The sequence below is a fragment of the Gobio gobio genome, assembly GCF_949357685.1.
Source record: "Gobio gobio genome assembly, chromosome: 24".
NCBI lineage: Eukaryota > Metazoa > Chordata > Actinopteri > Cypriniformes > Gobionidae > Gobio > Gobio gobio.
The window spans coordinates 42966078-42984335 of record NC_137120.1 but is presented as its reverse complement, the minus strand read 5'-3'; positions in this window follow the sequence as shown (position 1 = coordinate 42984335).

The following is an 18258-nucleotide window of genomic DNA, read 5'->3' as shown; positions in this document are numbered from 1 at the left end:
ACGTGCAGTCAAATGTCCCGGTGTGTAATTCTGTTTAAAGTGTTAGGGTTAAGTAGCCTGGGAAAACCCAGACAACTTCCGGCAAATTTAGATTTGCTCTGCAAGTAGTCTGGCAAAGACCCCATTCAAACCCATTTCTAAACCCTAGAAATCGCGGCACCAATTAGAAACGTTGGGGCGGGCTTTAGACGATGACGACAGCGCAGCGACATTGAAGCAGATTTGCCACTACTGTGGAGCATCACTCGTTCGAATCAGCTATCGCGTCTGTTTTAAGCGATTTAAACTTTTCCTTTTCGTTAAAACCCGAGCAAAGAACAACACTCGAAGCCTTCATATCTAAAAAAGATGTTATTGGTGTCTTACTTCCTGCTTCCTGCTTCGCTACTGTTCGGACGCTCTTGCTTACTGCTCCGCGCTTTGCTCTATCGCTTCTATATTTTACAACTTCAGCAAATCAGCACATTGCTCAAACGACAAAGCTTGACTCCAATGATAAAATTAGAAACTCTGGTGACTGAATTCCTAAACAAAAAGCGGAATATTTCAACCGACCAGCCTCCCACTGCCTCCAGCTTACATTCCGGAGAAGGGAAAACACAGCTGCCTACATTCAAAAGGATAAGGAAATGCCTCTTCTAGAATCTACTTGCTGCACAAACTGCCACAGACTTTTACAAAGGATTGCAGTTCTTGAAACAAAGTTATTTGCGGAACCATCCAACCAGACGAATCACACAGCAGAGCTTCATCATGATCGCCCTCTGCACACTGCCGGTGAGTCCCATAAATGTAGTGCTACTCAACATGTAGAGAAACAAGCAACTGATCAACACACTAATCAATGGAACAAACAGGGAGCAAGACCAAAAGGCACTCGAGACATCAGATTGTCTCGAGCATCAAATATTGCCGCAGTAGCATGCTCTACCCCAGACACAAGGATTGCAAACACTAGTTTTCTACCACCAAATATACATCTTGAAAACAGATTTGAAGTGCTAATGAATGTGGGTGAGGAATCCCCAAACGTGATAAATGTGACCGAACACAGATTGAATCAGCCCGCAGCTAACACTAATGCTAACAGGCGCTCAAGGTCAAGCAGACAGCGGCCCTCAGCTCAGAGCGCAGCCGAGCCCAGGACTCTGATAGTGGGGGACTCAACAATCAGAAACATTAGCAGCAGGGATACAACTACATGCTGCCTTCCACAAGCAACAGTTTCTGATGTCAACAGGGAACTTAAGAACATTCTGATGAAACACAAGACTGCAAATCGACTCATCATTCATGTGGGAAAGAACGATATTCAAAGAGAGGAGTCAGAACTTCTAAAGAGGGATTTTAATGAACTTTTTGAAACACTTAGAAAACGTCTCGGTTACGTATGTAACCCTCGTTCCCTGAAGGAGGGAACGGAGACGTACGTCGGAACTGACCGACGAATTGGGATCTGATCTCAGAGACCAATCTACTTCGAGTGTATTAAAAACGAGCCAATGAAGATTGGCATGCGATCCACGCATTCCACGCACCGCCCCGCAGCGCGGGTATAAATAAGGAAGTGGAATGCTTGATCATTGCTTTTTTCTGCTGAGGAGCCGAACTAGTGACTCGGCCCCCTAGCGGAAGCACAGCACCTGGCGACGGGACGTACGTCTCCGTTCCCTCCTTCAGGGAACGAGGGTTACATACGTAACCGAGACGTTCCCTTTCAGTCGGTCACGTTCGACGTACGTCGGAACTGACCGACGAATTGGGATCCCTACCAAAACGCCAGGGCGCTGGCCCTTCCAGCGTCCTGCTTGAGCGCACTGGACCGTCTTAGATGGTACGGAAGTCAGGGCTCCAAGCAGGGAGGTCAGTCACTGCTGTTTCTGCAAGACCCACTCAGTGTGACTATTGGATAACGCTGGGAAAGCGTGCCCGTCTCGGGAGATGGTACGCTGCGGAGCCACGTCCTTCAGTAGAAGGCTAGGTGGCAGAATTCACATAAGGACTAACCTGGCAGGATAGTGCAACATATGGCAGTCTCTGGGGTGGTTCCAGCCTGGTCCCAGGGGGGAAAGAACACGCCCAGAGACGACAGAGCGGGCTCTGTCAAGGGAAAGACACGGGGCTAGCCGAGTAGGGTAGCTGGTACCGTGGAAGAATACACATATGGGGTAGCCGTGAGGGGACCGCTACATATGGAACCCAGCCTACACACACGTTTCACAAGCATACGGGTGCAGGCCTGGCGTCAGACGGCCGCAACGTCTGGCACCGCAGGGGTGACGGAGGAGCTCGACAGGGTTAGCCGTTTCCGGGGAACACAACTGGAGAAAAATAAACGCACGTATCCGGCCCAGAGGGCGGGAGTGGCGTTGCAAGCCGACACTTAGAACGGGCACTTAGCGCTACTGGCCACTGGGGGCGAGGATGCGGGAAGATACCGGCTCTACACGGAGGCTATAGAATCTAGCGAACGTGTTAGGTGTCGCCCAGCCCGCAGCTCTACATATATCTGTCAGCGAGGCGCCTTGAGCCAGCGCCCAGGAAGAAGCAACACTCCTTGTTGAGTGTGCTCGCAACCCGAACGGGCAAGGCACGTCTTGGGACTGGTAAGCCAAGACGATAGCATCCACTATCCAGTGGGCTAACCTCTGCTTGGAGACAGCCTTTCCCTTCTGCTGGCCTCCGTAACAGACAAAGAGTTGCTCTGAGGTCCGAAAGCTTTGAGTCCGGTCGACGTAAGCGCGAAGAGCGCGGACGGGACATAACAAAGCCTGGGCTGGGTCTGCCTCCTCCGAGGGCAGCGCTTGCAGGTTCACTACCTGGTCCCGGAAGGGAGTGGTAGGAACCTTGGGCACGTATCCAGGCCGGGGTCTCAGGACAACGTGAGAGTTGGCCGGCCCGAATTCTAGGCACGATTCGTTGACTGAAAGTGCATGCAGGTCCCCTACCCTCTTGATGGAGGCCAATGCCGTCAGAAGCACTGTCTTCATTGACAGGATTTTAAGCTCCACAGACTGCAAAGGCTCAAAGGGAGGGCTCTGAAGTGCTCTGAGCACTAGAGCTAAGTCCCAAGAGGGTAACGAGTTTGGACGAGGAGGATTTAGCCTCCTCGCACCTCTGAGGAACCTGACGATTAAGTCGTGCTTTCCTACGGACTTACCTTCGACTGCGTCGTGATACGCCGCTATTGCTGCGACGTACACTTTGAGGGTGGAGGGAGACAGCCTTCGCTCCAGCCCATCTTGCAGGAAAGAAAGCACGACACTAATCGAACACCTTCGGGGGTCTTCCCGGTGGGAAGAGCACCATTCAACGAACAGGTTCCACTTCAAAGCGTAGAGGCGCCTCGTAGAGGGGGCTCTAGCAGAAGAGATGGTGTCTACCACTGCCTGTGGTAGACCACCTAGAACCTCCGCGTCCCGTCCAGGGACCAGACATGGAGTTTCCAGAGGTCTGGACGCGGGTGCCATAGAGTGCCCCGTCCCTGAGAAAGAAGGTCCCTCCTCAGGGGGATCGGCCAAGGAGGGGCTGTCGCGAGGAGAGTTAGTTCTGGGAACCAGGTCCGGTTGGGCCAGTAGGGCGCAACTAACAAGACCTGCTCCTCGTCCTCCCTGACCTTGCACAGGGTCTGTGCAAGAAGGCTCACTGGGGGAAACGCATATTTGCGTAGGTCCCGGGGCCAGCTGTGCGCCAGTGCATCCGTGCCGAGGGTGCCCCCGGTCAGGGAATAGTACCACTGGCAATGGGTCGAGTCCGGAGAGGCAAACAGGTCTACCTGTGCGGCTCCGAAGAGGTCCCTTATCAGCTGGACCGCCTGGGGATGGAGTCGCCACTCCCCCGGAGGTGTCGACTGGTGAGAGAGCTCGTCGGCTGTCTGGTTCAGCGCACCTGGGATGTGAATGGCACGAAGCGACCTCAGATGCTTCTGACTCCAAAGGAGGAGGTGGCGGGCGAGTTGGAACATGCAACGGGAGCGTAGACCACCCTGACGGTTGATGTACGCAACGGCCGCAGTGCTGTCCGTATGGACCAGTACATGCTTGCCACGTAGCGGCCCCTTGAGGCAGCGCAGTGCCAAGTGTACCGCTAACAACTCGAGGCAATTGATATGCCAATGCAATTGAGGTCCCGTCCACAGACCTGAAACTGCATGCCCGTTGTACGTGGCCCCCCAGCCCGTGGAGGAGGCATCCGTGAAGAGCACAGCATGCCTGGACACTTGTTCTAAGGGCACCCCGGCCCGGAGAAACGAAGCGTCGGACCACGGGCTGAAAGTTTGGCGGCAGTAAGGAGTCACTGGGACCCGGTACTGGCCGCTCTGCCACGCCCACCTCGGGACTCGGCCATGGAGCCAGTGTTGAAGCGGTCTCATATGAAGCAATCCGAGTGGCGTTACCGCGGCTGCAGATGCCATATGCCCCAGGAGCCTCTGAAAAAATTTCAGTGGGACCGCTGTCCTGTTCTTGAATGAATTCAAGCAGTTCAACACCGACCGGACTCGCTCTTCCGTGAGGCGCGCAGTCTGGCTGACCGAATCCAGCTCCATACCGAGATAAGAGATCCTCTGCGTGGGACAGAGTTTGCTCTTCTCTCGGTTGAACCGATGGCCCAACAGGCTGAGGTGACTGAGCACCATGTCCCTGTGTTCGCACAACTGCTCCCGAGACTGGGCGAGATAGTTGAGGATGCGAACGCCGCGTTCTCTGAGCGGAACAATGGCTGCCTCTGCGACTTTCGTAAAGACGTGAGGCGACAGGGACAGCCCGAAGGGCAAGACTTTGTACTGATATGCCTTCCCCTCGAACGCAAAACGTAGGAACGGTCTGTGTCGAGGAAGGGTAGAGACATGAAAGTACGCGTCCTTCAGGTCGATCGCTGCGAACCAATCTTGGGGACGGATGCATTCGAAAATGCGTTTCTGCGTTAGCATCCGGAACGGGAGCTTGTGCAGGGCCCGATTCAGGATACGCAGGTCCAAGATTGGCCGTAACCCACCCCCTTTCTTGGGTACAATGAAGTAGGCCTTCATATCGGCTGGAGGAACCGGCTCGACCGCGTCCTTCGCCAGTAGGACATCGATCTCTGACCGCAAGACCTGAGCATCGGTGCTTCGCACGGAGGTGAAGAGGATGCCCCTGTACTTGGGAGGCCGGCGAGCGAACTGAATCGCGTAGCCGAGTCTGATGGTACGGATGAGCCAGCGAGACGGCCTGGGGAGCTGAAGCCAAGCCCCCAGAGACCGTACAAGCGGGACCAACGGCACCACAGACGTACCCGGGGTGGGGCAGCGAAGTGGAATAGACAGACCCGACTCGGGAGGCCCGGAGGCAGCCCGGACTGTTGTCTGAATATTCCAGGGTGGGGCAGAGTGTGGGTGAGAAGGCCCGGGGGCGTTCTCGGTGCCCACACTGCTGCCCCCTGGCGAGGGGGAGAGGGGAGGAAAGGAGTGGCAAGGCCCGGGGGCGTCGCGCACTGCCAACCTGGCCCTCTTGGGGCCCAGGGAAAATAGAAACTGCTCTTTTATTGAGAATGTGGGTACCGCTGGACTCCGGAGAGCCAGCGGCAGAGATGTTAAACCAGTCAAAGCCCCCCGGTCCTCCTCCGGGGGGTGGGAGAAGGATGCGGACATCATCTCCCTCAGAGCAGCTCCCGTCTTCCCTGGGCTGCCCGTCTCAGGGCCGCTTCCCCTTGCGCTTGCCGGCTGGTTTAGCGGGGCCTTGAGCGGGTTGGGCGCCTCCCTTACGTCCGGCACCCTGCTTCCCCGGTGGAGGCTGCTACTTGGGTTTCGCAGGGGTGGAGGCGGACGCAGGGGGACGCCCTCGGCGACGAGCAGGCGGAGGTGCTGCCGACGACGACTGGGTGGAGGCAGCAGCGGGTCGTCGGGGCAGGATGTTTTTGATGGCCTCCGTCTGCTTCTGGGCCACCGAGAACTGCTGGGCGAAGTTCTCGATGGCGTCGCCGAAGAGGCCGGCCTGACAGACAGGGGCGTTGAGAAACCGGACCTTGTCGGAATCACGCATGTCTGCCAGGTTCAGCCACAGGTGGCGTTCCTGGACCACTAGTGTGGACATCGCCCGACCCAGGGAGCGTGCAGTGACTTTCGTCGCCCGGAGAGCGAGGTCAGTCGCCGCACGCAGTTCCTGCATAACACCCTGGTCGGAACTACCCTCGTGCAATTCCTTTAGCGCTTTGGCCTGGTGGACCTGCAGGAGCGCCATGGCATGCAGAGATGATGCGGCTTCCCCGCAGGCGGTGTAAGCTCTGCCCGTGAGACCGGACGAGAACTTACACGCCCGGGAGGGGAGACGCGGGGCACCCCGCCAGTCCGCAGCGGTCTTGGGACACAGTTGCATCGCCACAGACCGCTCGACTGGGGGGATTCCCACGTAGCCCTTAGCCGCACCACCATCGAGGGTAGTGAGGACGGAGGAGTCAGTCGACCGTGAGCGAGCGTTGTAAGGCGCTACCCACGATTTCGTGATCTCCTGATGCACTTCCGGGAAGAAAGGAACCGGGGCGGGGCGCTGAGAACCAATCGTCCAACCGCGAGGGTTCGGGACACAGTGGAGGGTTCCACTCGAGCCCGACACTCGCGGCGGCCCGGGAAAGCATAGCCGTAAGCTCTGGGTCGGACTCGGGCAACGCAGTCACACCCGAAGGGGGCAGCGCAGCCGAATCTTCATCCTCAGAGCCCATTAGCTCGTCCCCCGATGCTGCAATCGACAGCATGTCCTCAGCCGGAGCCCCAAAAGAAACGCCTGGGACCTCCCGGGGGAGGCCAGCGCGCTCTTCTGGAAGCTCCACCGGCGCAGCGGAGGGGGGAGGGGCCCGAGGAGCCATTTGACCCGTCGGGGAAGCCCTCACAGTAACCCTCAGGTCCCCACCAAGGCCATCAGCCAAAGTAGCAGCCCTCTGCTTTGCAGCGGGAGGACCACTAGATCGGGGGATGCGCAATGGTGCTCCGCCTCTTTCGAGGTAATGGAGTCTGGACCGTAAAACTGCGATGGTCATGTTCCCGCAATGGGAACATGAGTCATTCACGAACGCAGCCTCAGCGTGCTGAACGCCCAAACACGTGAGACAACGAACGTGACCGTCAGCTGGGGACAGATATCGACCGCATCCAGAAACACACGGTTTGAATGACATCTTGAAAAAGATGCAGGGTCAAACCGTGTTGCTCTTTTAGAAAGGAAACTGCTCTTTTACGTGCTGAAGCACTCAGGGAGATGACCGCGGCACCACACAGTACAAAGGTGCAAGCCTGTGTGTGCACTCAGAATAGGAAACGCCCAGCGAACCAACAGCTGATCTCCGTCTGAAGCGGCACTCACTGACGCGCCGTCACACCCGCACTGGAAGCAGCAGATCCTCTCACGAGACTCGTCAAAACACTCTTCGTAGAAACAGGAAACAGGAAACATTCACTGTTCGGCTCCGAAGTAGAAAGCAATGATCAAGCATTCCACTTCCTTATTTATACCCGCGCTGCGGGGCGGTGCGTGGAATGCGTGGATCGCATGCCAATCTCCATTGGCTCGTTTTTAATACACTCGAAGTAGATTGGTCTCTGAGATCAGATCCCAATTCGTCGGTCAGTTCCGACGTACGTCGAACGTGACCGACTGAAAGGGAACTGAAAGTTCAGCCGTTCATCAGTGGACCACTTCCAGCAAAAGGAACAAATAGGTTCTCACGGCTACTTGGGCTTAATACATGGCTGCAAAAAACCTGCAACATGAAGGGAGTGAACTTTATCGACAATTTTAATCTCTTCTGGAGTCAGAGACAACTGTTTACATCAAATGGCCTCCACCCAAACAAACTCGGTGCAAGAGTGCTAAAGGACAATATTTATTTTTCCCTTCATCATCCTTCAGCTGTGTGTGCTAACCCACTCAACCGGGATGGCACACACACACCAGTACAGTACGATCACAGGACTTCATTTCAGCATCTGAATGGACATGCGGTTGATGCACACCACAAGGACAATGATAACACCACGCAGCCACAACAACCACTTCTCATGGACACACTCCCAGCTGAGCCCCACCCTCAGAGCTCACCACAGATAGACTGTGACGAATTAGAACTGCTCCAAATGACACAGATCGAGGCACTAAACAGTAACATCTCAGCCCATACTGTGGAGTCTGTGGAGGCACTGGTAAAAATGGGGACCATCAGGGGTGAGACTGGTGAACTTTTACAACTTATATGTGGTATAAGCAATAGGCTAGAAGAAATGTCTATATCACGCCTTGAACCGGACGATAACATATTGCAGTTTCCGGTAACACCAGAGAAACAGCCCCCCTCACCAGACATGTTATTCCGCTCTACAGCATCCCCGCCTCTGAGCTTCACAGAGAAAATGGATTTTGTTTATACTGGAAACAGACAATCATACTCGATCGCTGCGAGCCCCCAGATATCAACCAAAAAGCGTCAAGGCCCACAATCGCCAAAGACTGTGGGCCCAGCTCGCTCTGCCCCTCCTCCTGTGAGATTTCTTCGGTCACAACGCCATGGCACACACCCTCCTCCATCTGCACCAAAAACAACTGATACCAGCTCTCAGTGACGTGTTCTGGGTCCTCGCAACGTCAACAGCAATCTTATCAAATGTTTACAAAACAAGCGTGAGCCCAGTGTGCCTGCTTCTTTCTCTATTTCTGTTCTGTTACGTGATAGAAAGTCCAAGGCTTTCTCAGGCCGTATGGCAAACCCATCTAGTCTGCTGCCTGTTAATTGTCAAACTAAGATTACTATGGGGGAAAAAATTAAAATTAATACTGTTAAGTTAGCACTCTTAAACATCCGTTCACTTAAAAACAAATCGTTTCTAGTCAATAGTCAACGACTTAATATCCACAAACAACCTAGATTTTTTGCTTCTAAATGAAACGTGGCTAGAAGACAGCTGCAGTGCAACAGTCCTCAATGAAACAGCCCCTCCTAACTTTACTTTTATGAGTGTCTGCAGACCAGTCAGAAGGGGTGGGGGGGTGGCAGCTCTATTTAAAGATGTTTATCAATGTAAGCAAATATCATTTGGTGACTATTTGTCTCTAGAATATCTGGGCATTGTGCTAAAAGGTGCACCACGCATCCTGCTTATCATTATTTATAGGCCTCCGAAATATTCTCCGGCCTTTATTGATGACTTTACAGAGCTGTTATCAGCAATCTCATCTGAGTATGACTGTTTTGCTATTGCTGGGGATTTTAACATTCACATTGACAATGCTGAATCCAGTACAACAAAAGATCTCATGACTGTTCTTAACACTTTTGATTTGTTCACATTGTTCACATGTTCACGGACCCACACATGATCGTGGACACACTCTAGATTTACTTATCAGTAAGGGTCTAAATATTTCATCAATAGTTATTAAGGATGTAGCACTGTCTGATCATTTCTGTATTTTCTTTGATATATCAATCTCTCCTGCCATTGAAACTAATCTGTCTCTATCAAAAAGAGATGCTTAAATGAGAACACTAGTGTGCTGTTTATGAAGGCTATATCTCTAACACCAAGCATATCTGCAGACTCTGTTGATTTTCTCTTTGACTCTTTTAACTCAAAAGTTAAGGGTGTAATTGATGATATTGCTCCTGTAAAAGCCAGGAAAAAGAGTGGCAAACAAAAAGCACCCTGGAGAAACTCAACAGAAGTGCAATTAATGAAAAGACAATGCAGGAAATCGGAACGCATGTGGCGAAAGACAAAACTTGTAGTCCATTATAAGATCTATAAAGACAGTCTTCGTGCTTTCAATGTGGAACTAGGCAAAGCTAGACAGACCTTCTTTTCAAATATTATAAACAGAAACAGAAACAACACGCGCACTCTTTTTGCTACTGTAGAGAGACTAACAAACCCCCCGAGTCACATTCCCAGTGAAATGCTCTCAGACAGCAAATGTAGTGAGTTTGCTTTCTTCTTCTCAGAGAAAATCAATAATATCAGAAATGCGATCAGCACATCCTTGAGTTTCTCTGGGGTGAATCAGATCAGACCACAGCCTCAGAAAGTTACTATGACTGATTTCGAAGCAATTGATGGTAAAATTTTAGAAGAAACGGTACAGCACCTTAAAACATCAACCTGCGCCCTTGACACACTCCCCACTTCTTTTTTCAAAAGTGTGTTTAACTGTTTAGAAGCAGATCTCCTAGAAGTGGTAAACGCCTCACTTCTTTCTGGGACTTTTCCAAACTCCCTAAAAACCGCAGTAGTTAAGCCTCTCCTGAAAAAGAGAAATCTGGATAACTCCATATTGAGCAACTACAGACCAATCTCAAATCTCCCCTTCATAGGCAAGATCATTGAAAAAGTTGTTTTCAGTCAGCTGAACAAATTCTTAAGCTCAAACGGATACTTTGACAATTTTCAATCTGGTTTCCGACCGCATCACAGCACAGAGACGGCCCTCATTAAGATAATAAATGATATTCGCCTCAATACAGATACAGGCAAAACATCAATTCTGGTACTACTGGACCTCAGTGCTGCATTCGACACTGTTGACCACAACATACTTCTTGACAGGCTAGAAAATTGGGTTGGGCTTTCTGGAATGGTCCTCAAATGGTTCAGGTCATACTTAGAAGGGAGAGGTTATTATGTGAGTATAGGTGACCATAAGTCTGAGTGGACATCCATGACATGCGGAGTCCCACAAGGGTCAATTCTTGCACCACTCCTATTCAACCTGTATATGCTGCCACTGAGCCAAATAATGAAAAATAACAAAATGGCTTACCACAGCTATGCTGACGACACCCAGATCTACTGAGCCCTATCACCTAATGACTACAGCCCCATTGACTCTCTATGTAAATGCATTGATGAAGTTAACAGTTGGATGTGCCAAAACTTTCTTCAGTTAAACAAAGACAAAACTGAAATTACTACATTTGGAAACAAAGATGAAATTCTCAAGGTGAATGCATATCTTGAGGCTAAAGGCCTGAAATCAAAAAATCAAGTCAGGAATCTTGGTGTGATTTTGGAGTCAGACCTGAGTTTCAATAGTCATGTCAAAGCAATAACTAAATCCGCTTACTATCATCTCAAAAATATATCAAGAATTAGATGCTTTGTTTCCAGGCAAGACTTAGAGAAACTCGTTCATGCTTTTATTACCAGTAGGGTGGACTATTGTAATGGTCTCCTCACCGGCCTTCCCAAAAAGACCATTAGACAGCTGCAGCTCATACAGAACGCTGCTGCCAGGATCCTGAGCAGAACCAGAAAATATGACCATATCACACCAGTCCTCAGATCTTTACACTGGCTTCCAGTTACATTTAGGATCGATTTTAAAGTGCTATTACTTGTATATAAATCACTCAATGACCTAGGACCTAAATACATTGCAGATATGCTGATTAAATACAAACCCAACAGATCACTCAGATCATCAGGATCAAGTCAATTAGAAATACCAAGGGTTCACTCAAAGCAAGGAGAGTCTGCTTTTAGCTATTATGCCAGCCGTAGCTGGAACCAGCTTCCTGAACAGATCAGATGTGCTCCAACAGTAGCCACTTTCAAATCCAGACTCAAAACACATCTGTTCAGCTGTGCATTTACTGAATGAGCTATGCCACTGTACATGCTTTGTCCGAACTGCTTGCATTTTAATTTATATGCTTAAATTTAACCCTGTTTTTATTTTTATTTTTAATTATACTCTTTATTTTTATCTTTCAATATTTTCTTTATTTTTTATTTCTTTTAATTCCTATTATAACTGTAATATTTTTATTTCATTTCTGTGTAAAGCACTTTGAATTGCCACTGTGTATGAAATGTGCTATACAAATAAACTTGCCTTGCCTTGCCTTGCCTTGCCTTGCCTTACCGACTGGATTCGGCAAAAGTCTGATACCAGCTTGGCCCTTTGGTGGCTAAACGAATGGGTCTTAGCGAGAGCCCTCTGGTAGTGTTAATGTTTTACAAAATATAGTTTTAAGTCCTTTTCAGGCTTGAATGTAGTTGTTTAAAGCTCAAATATGTGGTTTATTTATAAAGAGAGCGCCTTTTTTAAAATTTTATCTGCCGTTTTCGGAGTTGTGAGCGCCAGTGGTTCAGCGGCGCTCAATTGATCATTCAGCCCGCCGAGAGGCGCCTTTCCTCGGCCAGTCCTTCTGCCGTCTGCCGCTGGCTCTGATGTCTCTGTAGTGGTTAAACCGTCTCGTCTTGTGTAGATCTAACGGCTGATCTTTGTTCTCATTAATCTATAATTTGTTTCTAGACATTTCGTTTTGTCTGAGGGCAAAGTGAAGTTTCATAACTTTATATTTTTAAGATATTAAACTTTAACGTTGTAGTCTCCTAGCGCTGACTTTGACTGAATTGCTTTATTTATTGTATAGCTTCTTATACCTTTTACTTATACTTTTATGATTGCTATGGATGATCACACATAAACTGACATTTAACAAAAAGAGACTGGGTTGTGTTTTGTGTCATATTTAATTTATTACAGTGATAATCATAGCCTATATTATGTGTGTGTGTGTGTTTTTAAATGTAAACGAAAAGAGGCTGGGTTTTTTATATTTCGTTTTGTTATAAACATGCATTGAAGATAATATGCATTGCCTGCACTACATATACAAATATATACTGAGTGATACTGTCAAGAACGCTGCTTGTCCATTAGCAGACTAGGCGGACTAGTTTCCTCCCGTCCTCGGGAGTTCATTCTCCGGAGTCAAACTTGGTAAGTCACGGAAGCAAGTCAGAAGTTCGCGTACGAAATATGTCATAAGAAACACCACTGCCTCATTTCATAAAAAATAATAATAATTAAACATAATAGCCACACGAATGTGGTTCAGGCAACGCATAGCTAGGCCTACATTGATTATCTTATATATTTATAATAAAACGAAGTATAAAACACCATGCCTCTTTTCGTTTACATTTTAAAAATAATATATTAAACATTAATATGTGGTTTAGGTAAAGTGACCAGATTTCTGAAATGGAAACCGGGGACATTTCCTATTTGACATGTCAATATTGACAAGAACGCATATTGAGAAACGGCCAGAGTCTAAGATGTTTCTCCGTCGCTCTGCATACGTCATCTCCCTCATCGCTCTGATTGGTTTTAGGTCTATCCAATTGCGCCGAGAGGCATTTGAGCGACGCCCGTTGGTGACGCCCCTTTGGAAATGATTTGTCTATGAAGCTTTGCCAGACCCTAACTCAGTTACTACTGAGAATGGTCTGGTTTTAACCAGGCTAAGGGTTAAGTGAAAGTTTTCATAAATCAGGTTAAATCTAAACAAGAGTTTTTGCAGAACTGGGTCAGCTTTCTAGGGTTAATTCACCCAATCTGTCATTTCCTCACCCTCATATGTTTATTTTTTCTGCTGAACACAAAAGATGATATTATGAAGAAACAGTTGATGGACTCCTGTTGAACATACTATGTGTGGCAACCCGAGGGAAAAGTCTAAGATGATATGGGAGGAGAAACGAGAAGGAGGACCAATCTCACACACTCTTTATCTAATATTAATGATTGGCACCTACATAGGTCGACTACGCCACCCCGGAAAAACGGGGAAATCACGCCCTATGGGCGCACAGGTTCGTCATCTTTTTATAAAGAATGGGTGAAGAGACGTAGGTCGTAGAAAAAGGGAGTAACAACTTTATTGTATCAATGTTGAATAAATAAACTTGAGCAAAATTAGCTATGCAGTAACGTGCACCAATCTGTCTCCGGCACACCACACAAAAACAAACAAATTACACAAAATGACCAGCAGAGGAGGTATCTGGAGGGTGGCCAGCTGTCCGATTAGACGGTTCTCCATGATACAATACACACGCCCATGCCACACGTGAAGATTTGATACAAGAAAACACAGCACTGTGTAAACACCACACTATGGCAGCTGAACCTCACTCTCCAGAACACCCCGCTCCTGTAACAAAACAGAAGACAACAGAAGAAAACAATCAACAAGAACCCAAAAAAAATAACAATCCAATTTTAAAAAATGTCACAAATTAAATTAAAGACAAATTCAACACACATTCACTCAGGCATCTGGTTACAACGCCAGAGTAAAACAATAAACAAACAAAACACTATAAATAAACATCTCAATTTGAATACACACAGCTAATGTATAGCCACTAGAGTCAAACCGGTGGCGGTCGGTGAAACCGGATCGGCCAACAAAGCCACTCAAACTTCCAAAGGAGGCGCGAGGCAATACTCACAACGATAGTTACTATAATAATAGAAACTTGACAGTAGACAATGAAGCTGTGGTAACAGCATAACTTGTGGTAGCAACAAAACAGCAGCGCTGTCCCAAACGCGTTTCATGCAGGAGACAATCGCCCCATCCTCATTTAAGCGGAGCGTCCGTGAAGGAACTGATTCTCCTGCTAAAACAACAGTTGATTAGCTCACTTGATTAAAATATTAGTTTAAAAAGGGATAACTTGTACGTACCGAGTGATCGCACCGGAAACGCATAGCTGTACAATTACTCACAATACGAGTCGCCGCTGCTCAGACGCATTTACAGTACAAAGTACTAGAATGGGTTAAACGAGAGTTACCACAACCACCATACTAACACTGATAAACAATCGGATTTATCTTACCTGCAAATAACAACAGCCTGCACATCACCGCAGAGCTACAGTGCAGACCAAACAATTCCACACTGAATGGTGGTGCGCCCTCACCATGGGGCGGAGCTTACAATGACGCACCCTCAGGTAGCAGATGCACGGTCTTAAATAGACAGGCCTCGAATGCTGATAGGCTGTCACACTAAATACAGGGGAGGAAACTTGCTCACCCTGCTACATATTGAAGTCAAAATCAATTGTTTGGTTACTGACTGTTATGTATAAAGCGTAGTTACTTTAATACATAAGTAAGGGACGGAGTCATGATGATGATGAAGGGATGTGCTCGAGCGAAGATACGAGTGTGATGTGAGCATTAAAAAGATGTAAGTTCTTTCGTTCCTGAATTGATGTCTCTGACTCTTCTTTAGTGTCCTCTGTTTTTATAAAAAGGGAAAGACACGACACAGACATTCTTCCAAATATCTTTTGTGTTCAGCAGAACTAAAGAAACTCATGCAGGTTTGGAACGATGAGGGTCAGTAAATGATGACAGAAGTTTCATTTTTGATGGAACTATCCCTTTAAGTGACCAACTGTAGGTTTAGGGGTTCGGACCCCTAAACCTACCCAACACACACACACTGCCCCTGCCCCTAAACCTACCCTACACACACACACACTGCCCCTGCCCCTAAACCTACCCATCACACACACACACACACACACACACACACACACACACACACACACACACACACACACACACACACACACACACACACACACACACACACACACACACACACACACACACACACACACACACACACACACACACACACACACACACACACACACACACACAGCCCCTACCCATCACAGGAGACTGTGCAGTTCACTTTCTGTGAAAAAAACCTCATTCTGTGATTTATAAGCATTTTGAAAAGTGAGGACATGGGGAACGTCCTCATATTTCACCCTCTTTTTGTAATACCCATGTCATTATACACATTTGTGTCCTGATATTTCACAAAAACACACACACACACACACACACACACACACACACACACACACACACACACACACACACACACACACACACACACACACACACACACACACACACACACACACACACACACACACACACACACACAACTTACTTCACTAGTGGTCACAACAGTCTCAGGGTTATTTGTCCCTATTTGCATTTAGGCAAATTGATGGCAAATTTGTATTATGATCACTTGAAACTGCAGCTCAAAGCTGTTATTAAATAGATTAAGAAAGGTTTCTATTAATACGGCTTAATACTACGAATCACTCTACAAAATGATCAGTTAAAACCCCAAATGTTAAAACTATATCAAATCTATTACCGAATGAGAAGCAAAGAAAAAAAGGGGGCAGTCATTTTCATCTCACCAAGTGAATAAATACAAACTACCCTGGTCACAAGCCAACCTTTCTTCCCTTTTAGTGAGTAAGTGTACTCCTCATTGCCTTTCCTCTCTCACATGTTCATAAACCGGTTTTCACTTCCAAGACACACTATATTGCCAAAAGTGTTGTGACGCCTGCCTTTACATGCACAGTGTGTTTATGGGAATTTTTGACCATTCTTCTAGAAGCGCATTTGTGATGTTGGACTTAAAGGCCTGGCTCACAGTCTCCGCTCTAATTCATCCCAAAGGTGTTCTATCGGGTTGAGGTCAGGACTCTGTGCCTGTGTCTTTGTCTCTGTGTCAGACAGAGAAGCGTGATTGGTCACTCAGAGAACACGTCTCCACTGCTCTAGAGTCCAGTGGCGGCGCACTTTACCCCACTGCATCCCACGCTTTGCTCGGCCATGGAAACCCATTCCATGAAGCTCTACACACTGTTCTTGAGCTCATCTGAAGGCCACAGAAGTTTGGAGGTCTGGAGCTCTTGACTCTGCAGAAAGTTGGCCACTTCTGTGACCCTCAGCATGCGCTGACCCCGCTCTTTGTGGCTGAGTTGCTGTTGTTCCCAATTGCTTCCACTTTGTTCTAATCCCACTAACAGTTGAGCATGGAATATTTAGTATAATATTTGGCCTTATTGCACAGGTGTCCACCGATCACGGCCCCACACTTGAGTTCTCTGAGCTCCTGAGAGCGGCCCATTCTCTCACTAATGTGTGTAGAAGCGAACACACACACACACACACACACACACACACACACACACACACTCCTGAGAGCGGCCCATTCTCTCACTAATGTGTGTAGAAGCGTCTGCAGGCCTAGAGCTTGAGTTATACACCTGTGGCCATGAACACCTGAACTTGGAGGGCCGGCACAATACTTTTGGCAATATAGTGTATGTATGGGTGTAGAAGAAAAGATTGCACTACACAAAAAGAAGTGATGGTAACTCTGGTGAATTGTAGTTAAATGGACAGTTAATCCAGAAATGAAATTCTGTCACAATTTACTCACCCTCATGTCATTCCAAACATCTAGGCAACGCTGACATTTGGCACTGTAAGACTTCCATACAATGAGGAACAATGGGCTTCAATGTTCGGACCCCACTGTTCTTTAAAATATGTTCTTTTGTATGCTACAAATCATGAGAAAGAGCTGAGAAATTATGACAGAATCTTCCATCCTGGATGAACTTTTATTTTAAGTTGAATGTATTTCTCAAAAAAGTTGTTCTTATTTTCATTGATCAATTGTAAAACAAATAACAAAACAATGCATTCTACTCAGTTAACAACTGTTTCACGACTCTCAGTTGGCAGTTTGCATTGCAAACTCAAATCTCAGATCACTCAAAACTCAAATGAGAGAAACCTGTAAAAGCATTCATCAACAATAATAACCCCAGAGTAAAAGAGCTCAACCTACTGGAAATGTGTAAAGAGCAGATGAATGTGTTTCTTACCTTCTACAGTCAGTAAGAGAAACAAATAAAACAGTCTGCTCTTCATATTCATCATCACAGATAAACACCTGAGAGGCCAAGAGTGCAAATCCGTATGAAATATCCTTCAGAGAGTAACTCAATCCTGGGATGAGCCAGAGCTGCTGCCAGACTTTATAACCGTGTCCACAAAATGACAGTCAAACCGTTTGATATACTAAAGTCTGCAGTGCGGGTTCTTTACCTAAAGGACGGAATGAGGGAGGAGTTTTGGGTTTGCATGTTTCCTTCTCATCCCACCCTTCTCGCTCTCATTCCCTCTTCTCCTGTTACACAAACAAATCTGCACATTTGTACATCTCTCTGTCCCTTCTCACACATAAATACTATAATAACACTAAACTATTTTATAAAAAGCACTGACAGATGAGGTCCAAGCTCATGTGTTTCTCTTCAGCTCAACATAAGGCTCTTCCATGCAGATTCTCAGTCTCCAGTGAAATCCAGTGCACCCCATATGCCTTCCCTACTGATAATAGTGTATGCTGGTCGATTTATAACAATTTCTGTGGAAGTTAATACTTTGACAGTATTACCAGTTGGTATCACGTCAATCAAGAGTCAGAAATATCAAACATATTTGTGATTTGGGCGGGCTCTGACGTATTGACATCAAGGCAAGGCAAGGCAAGGCAAGTTTATTTGTATAGCACATTTCATACACAGTGGCA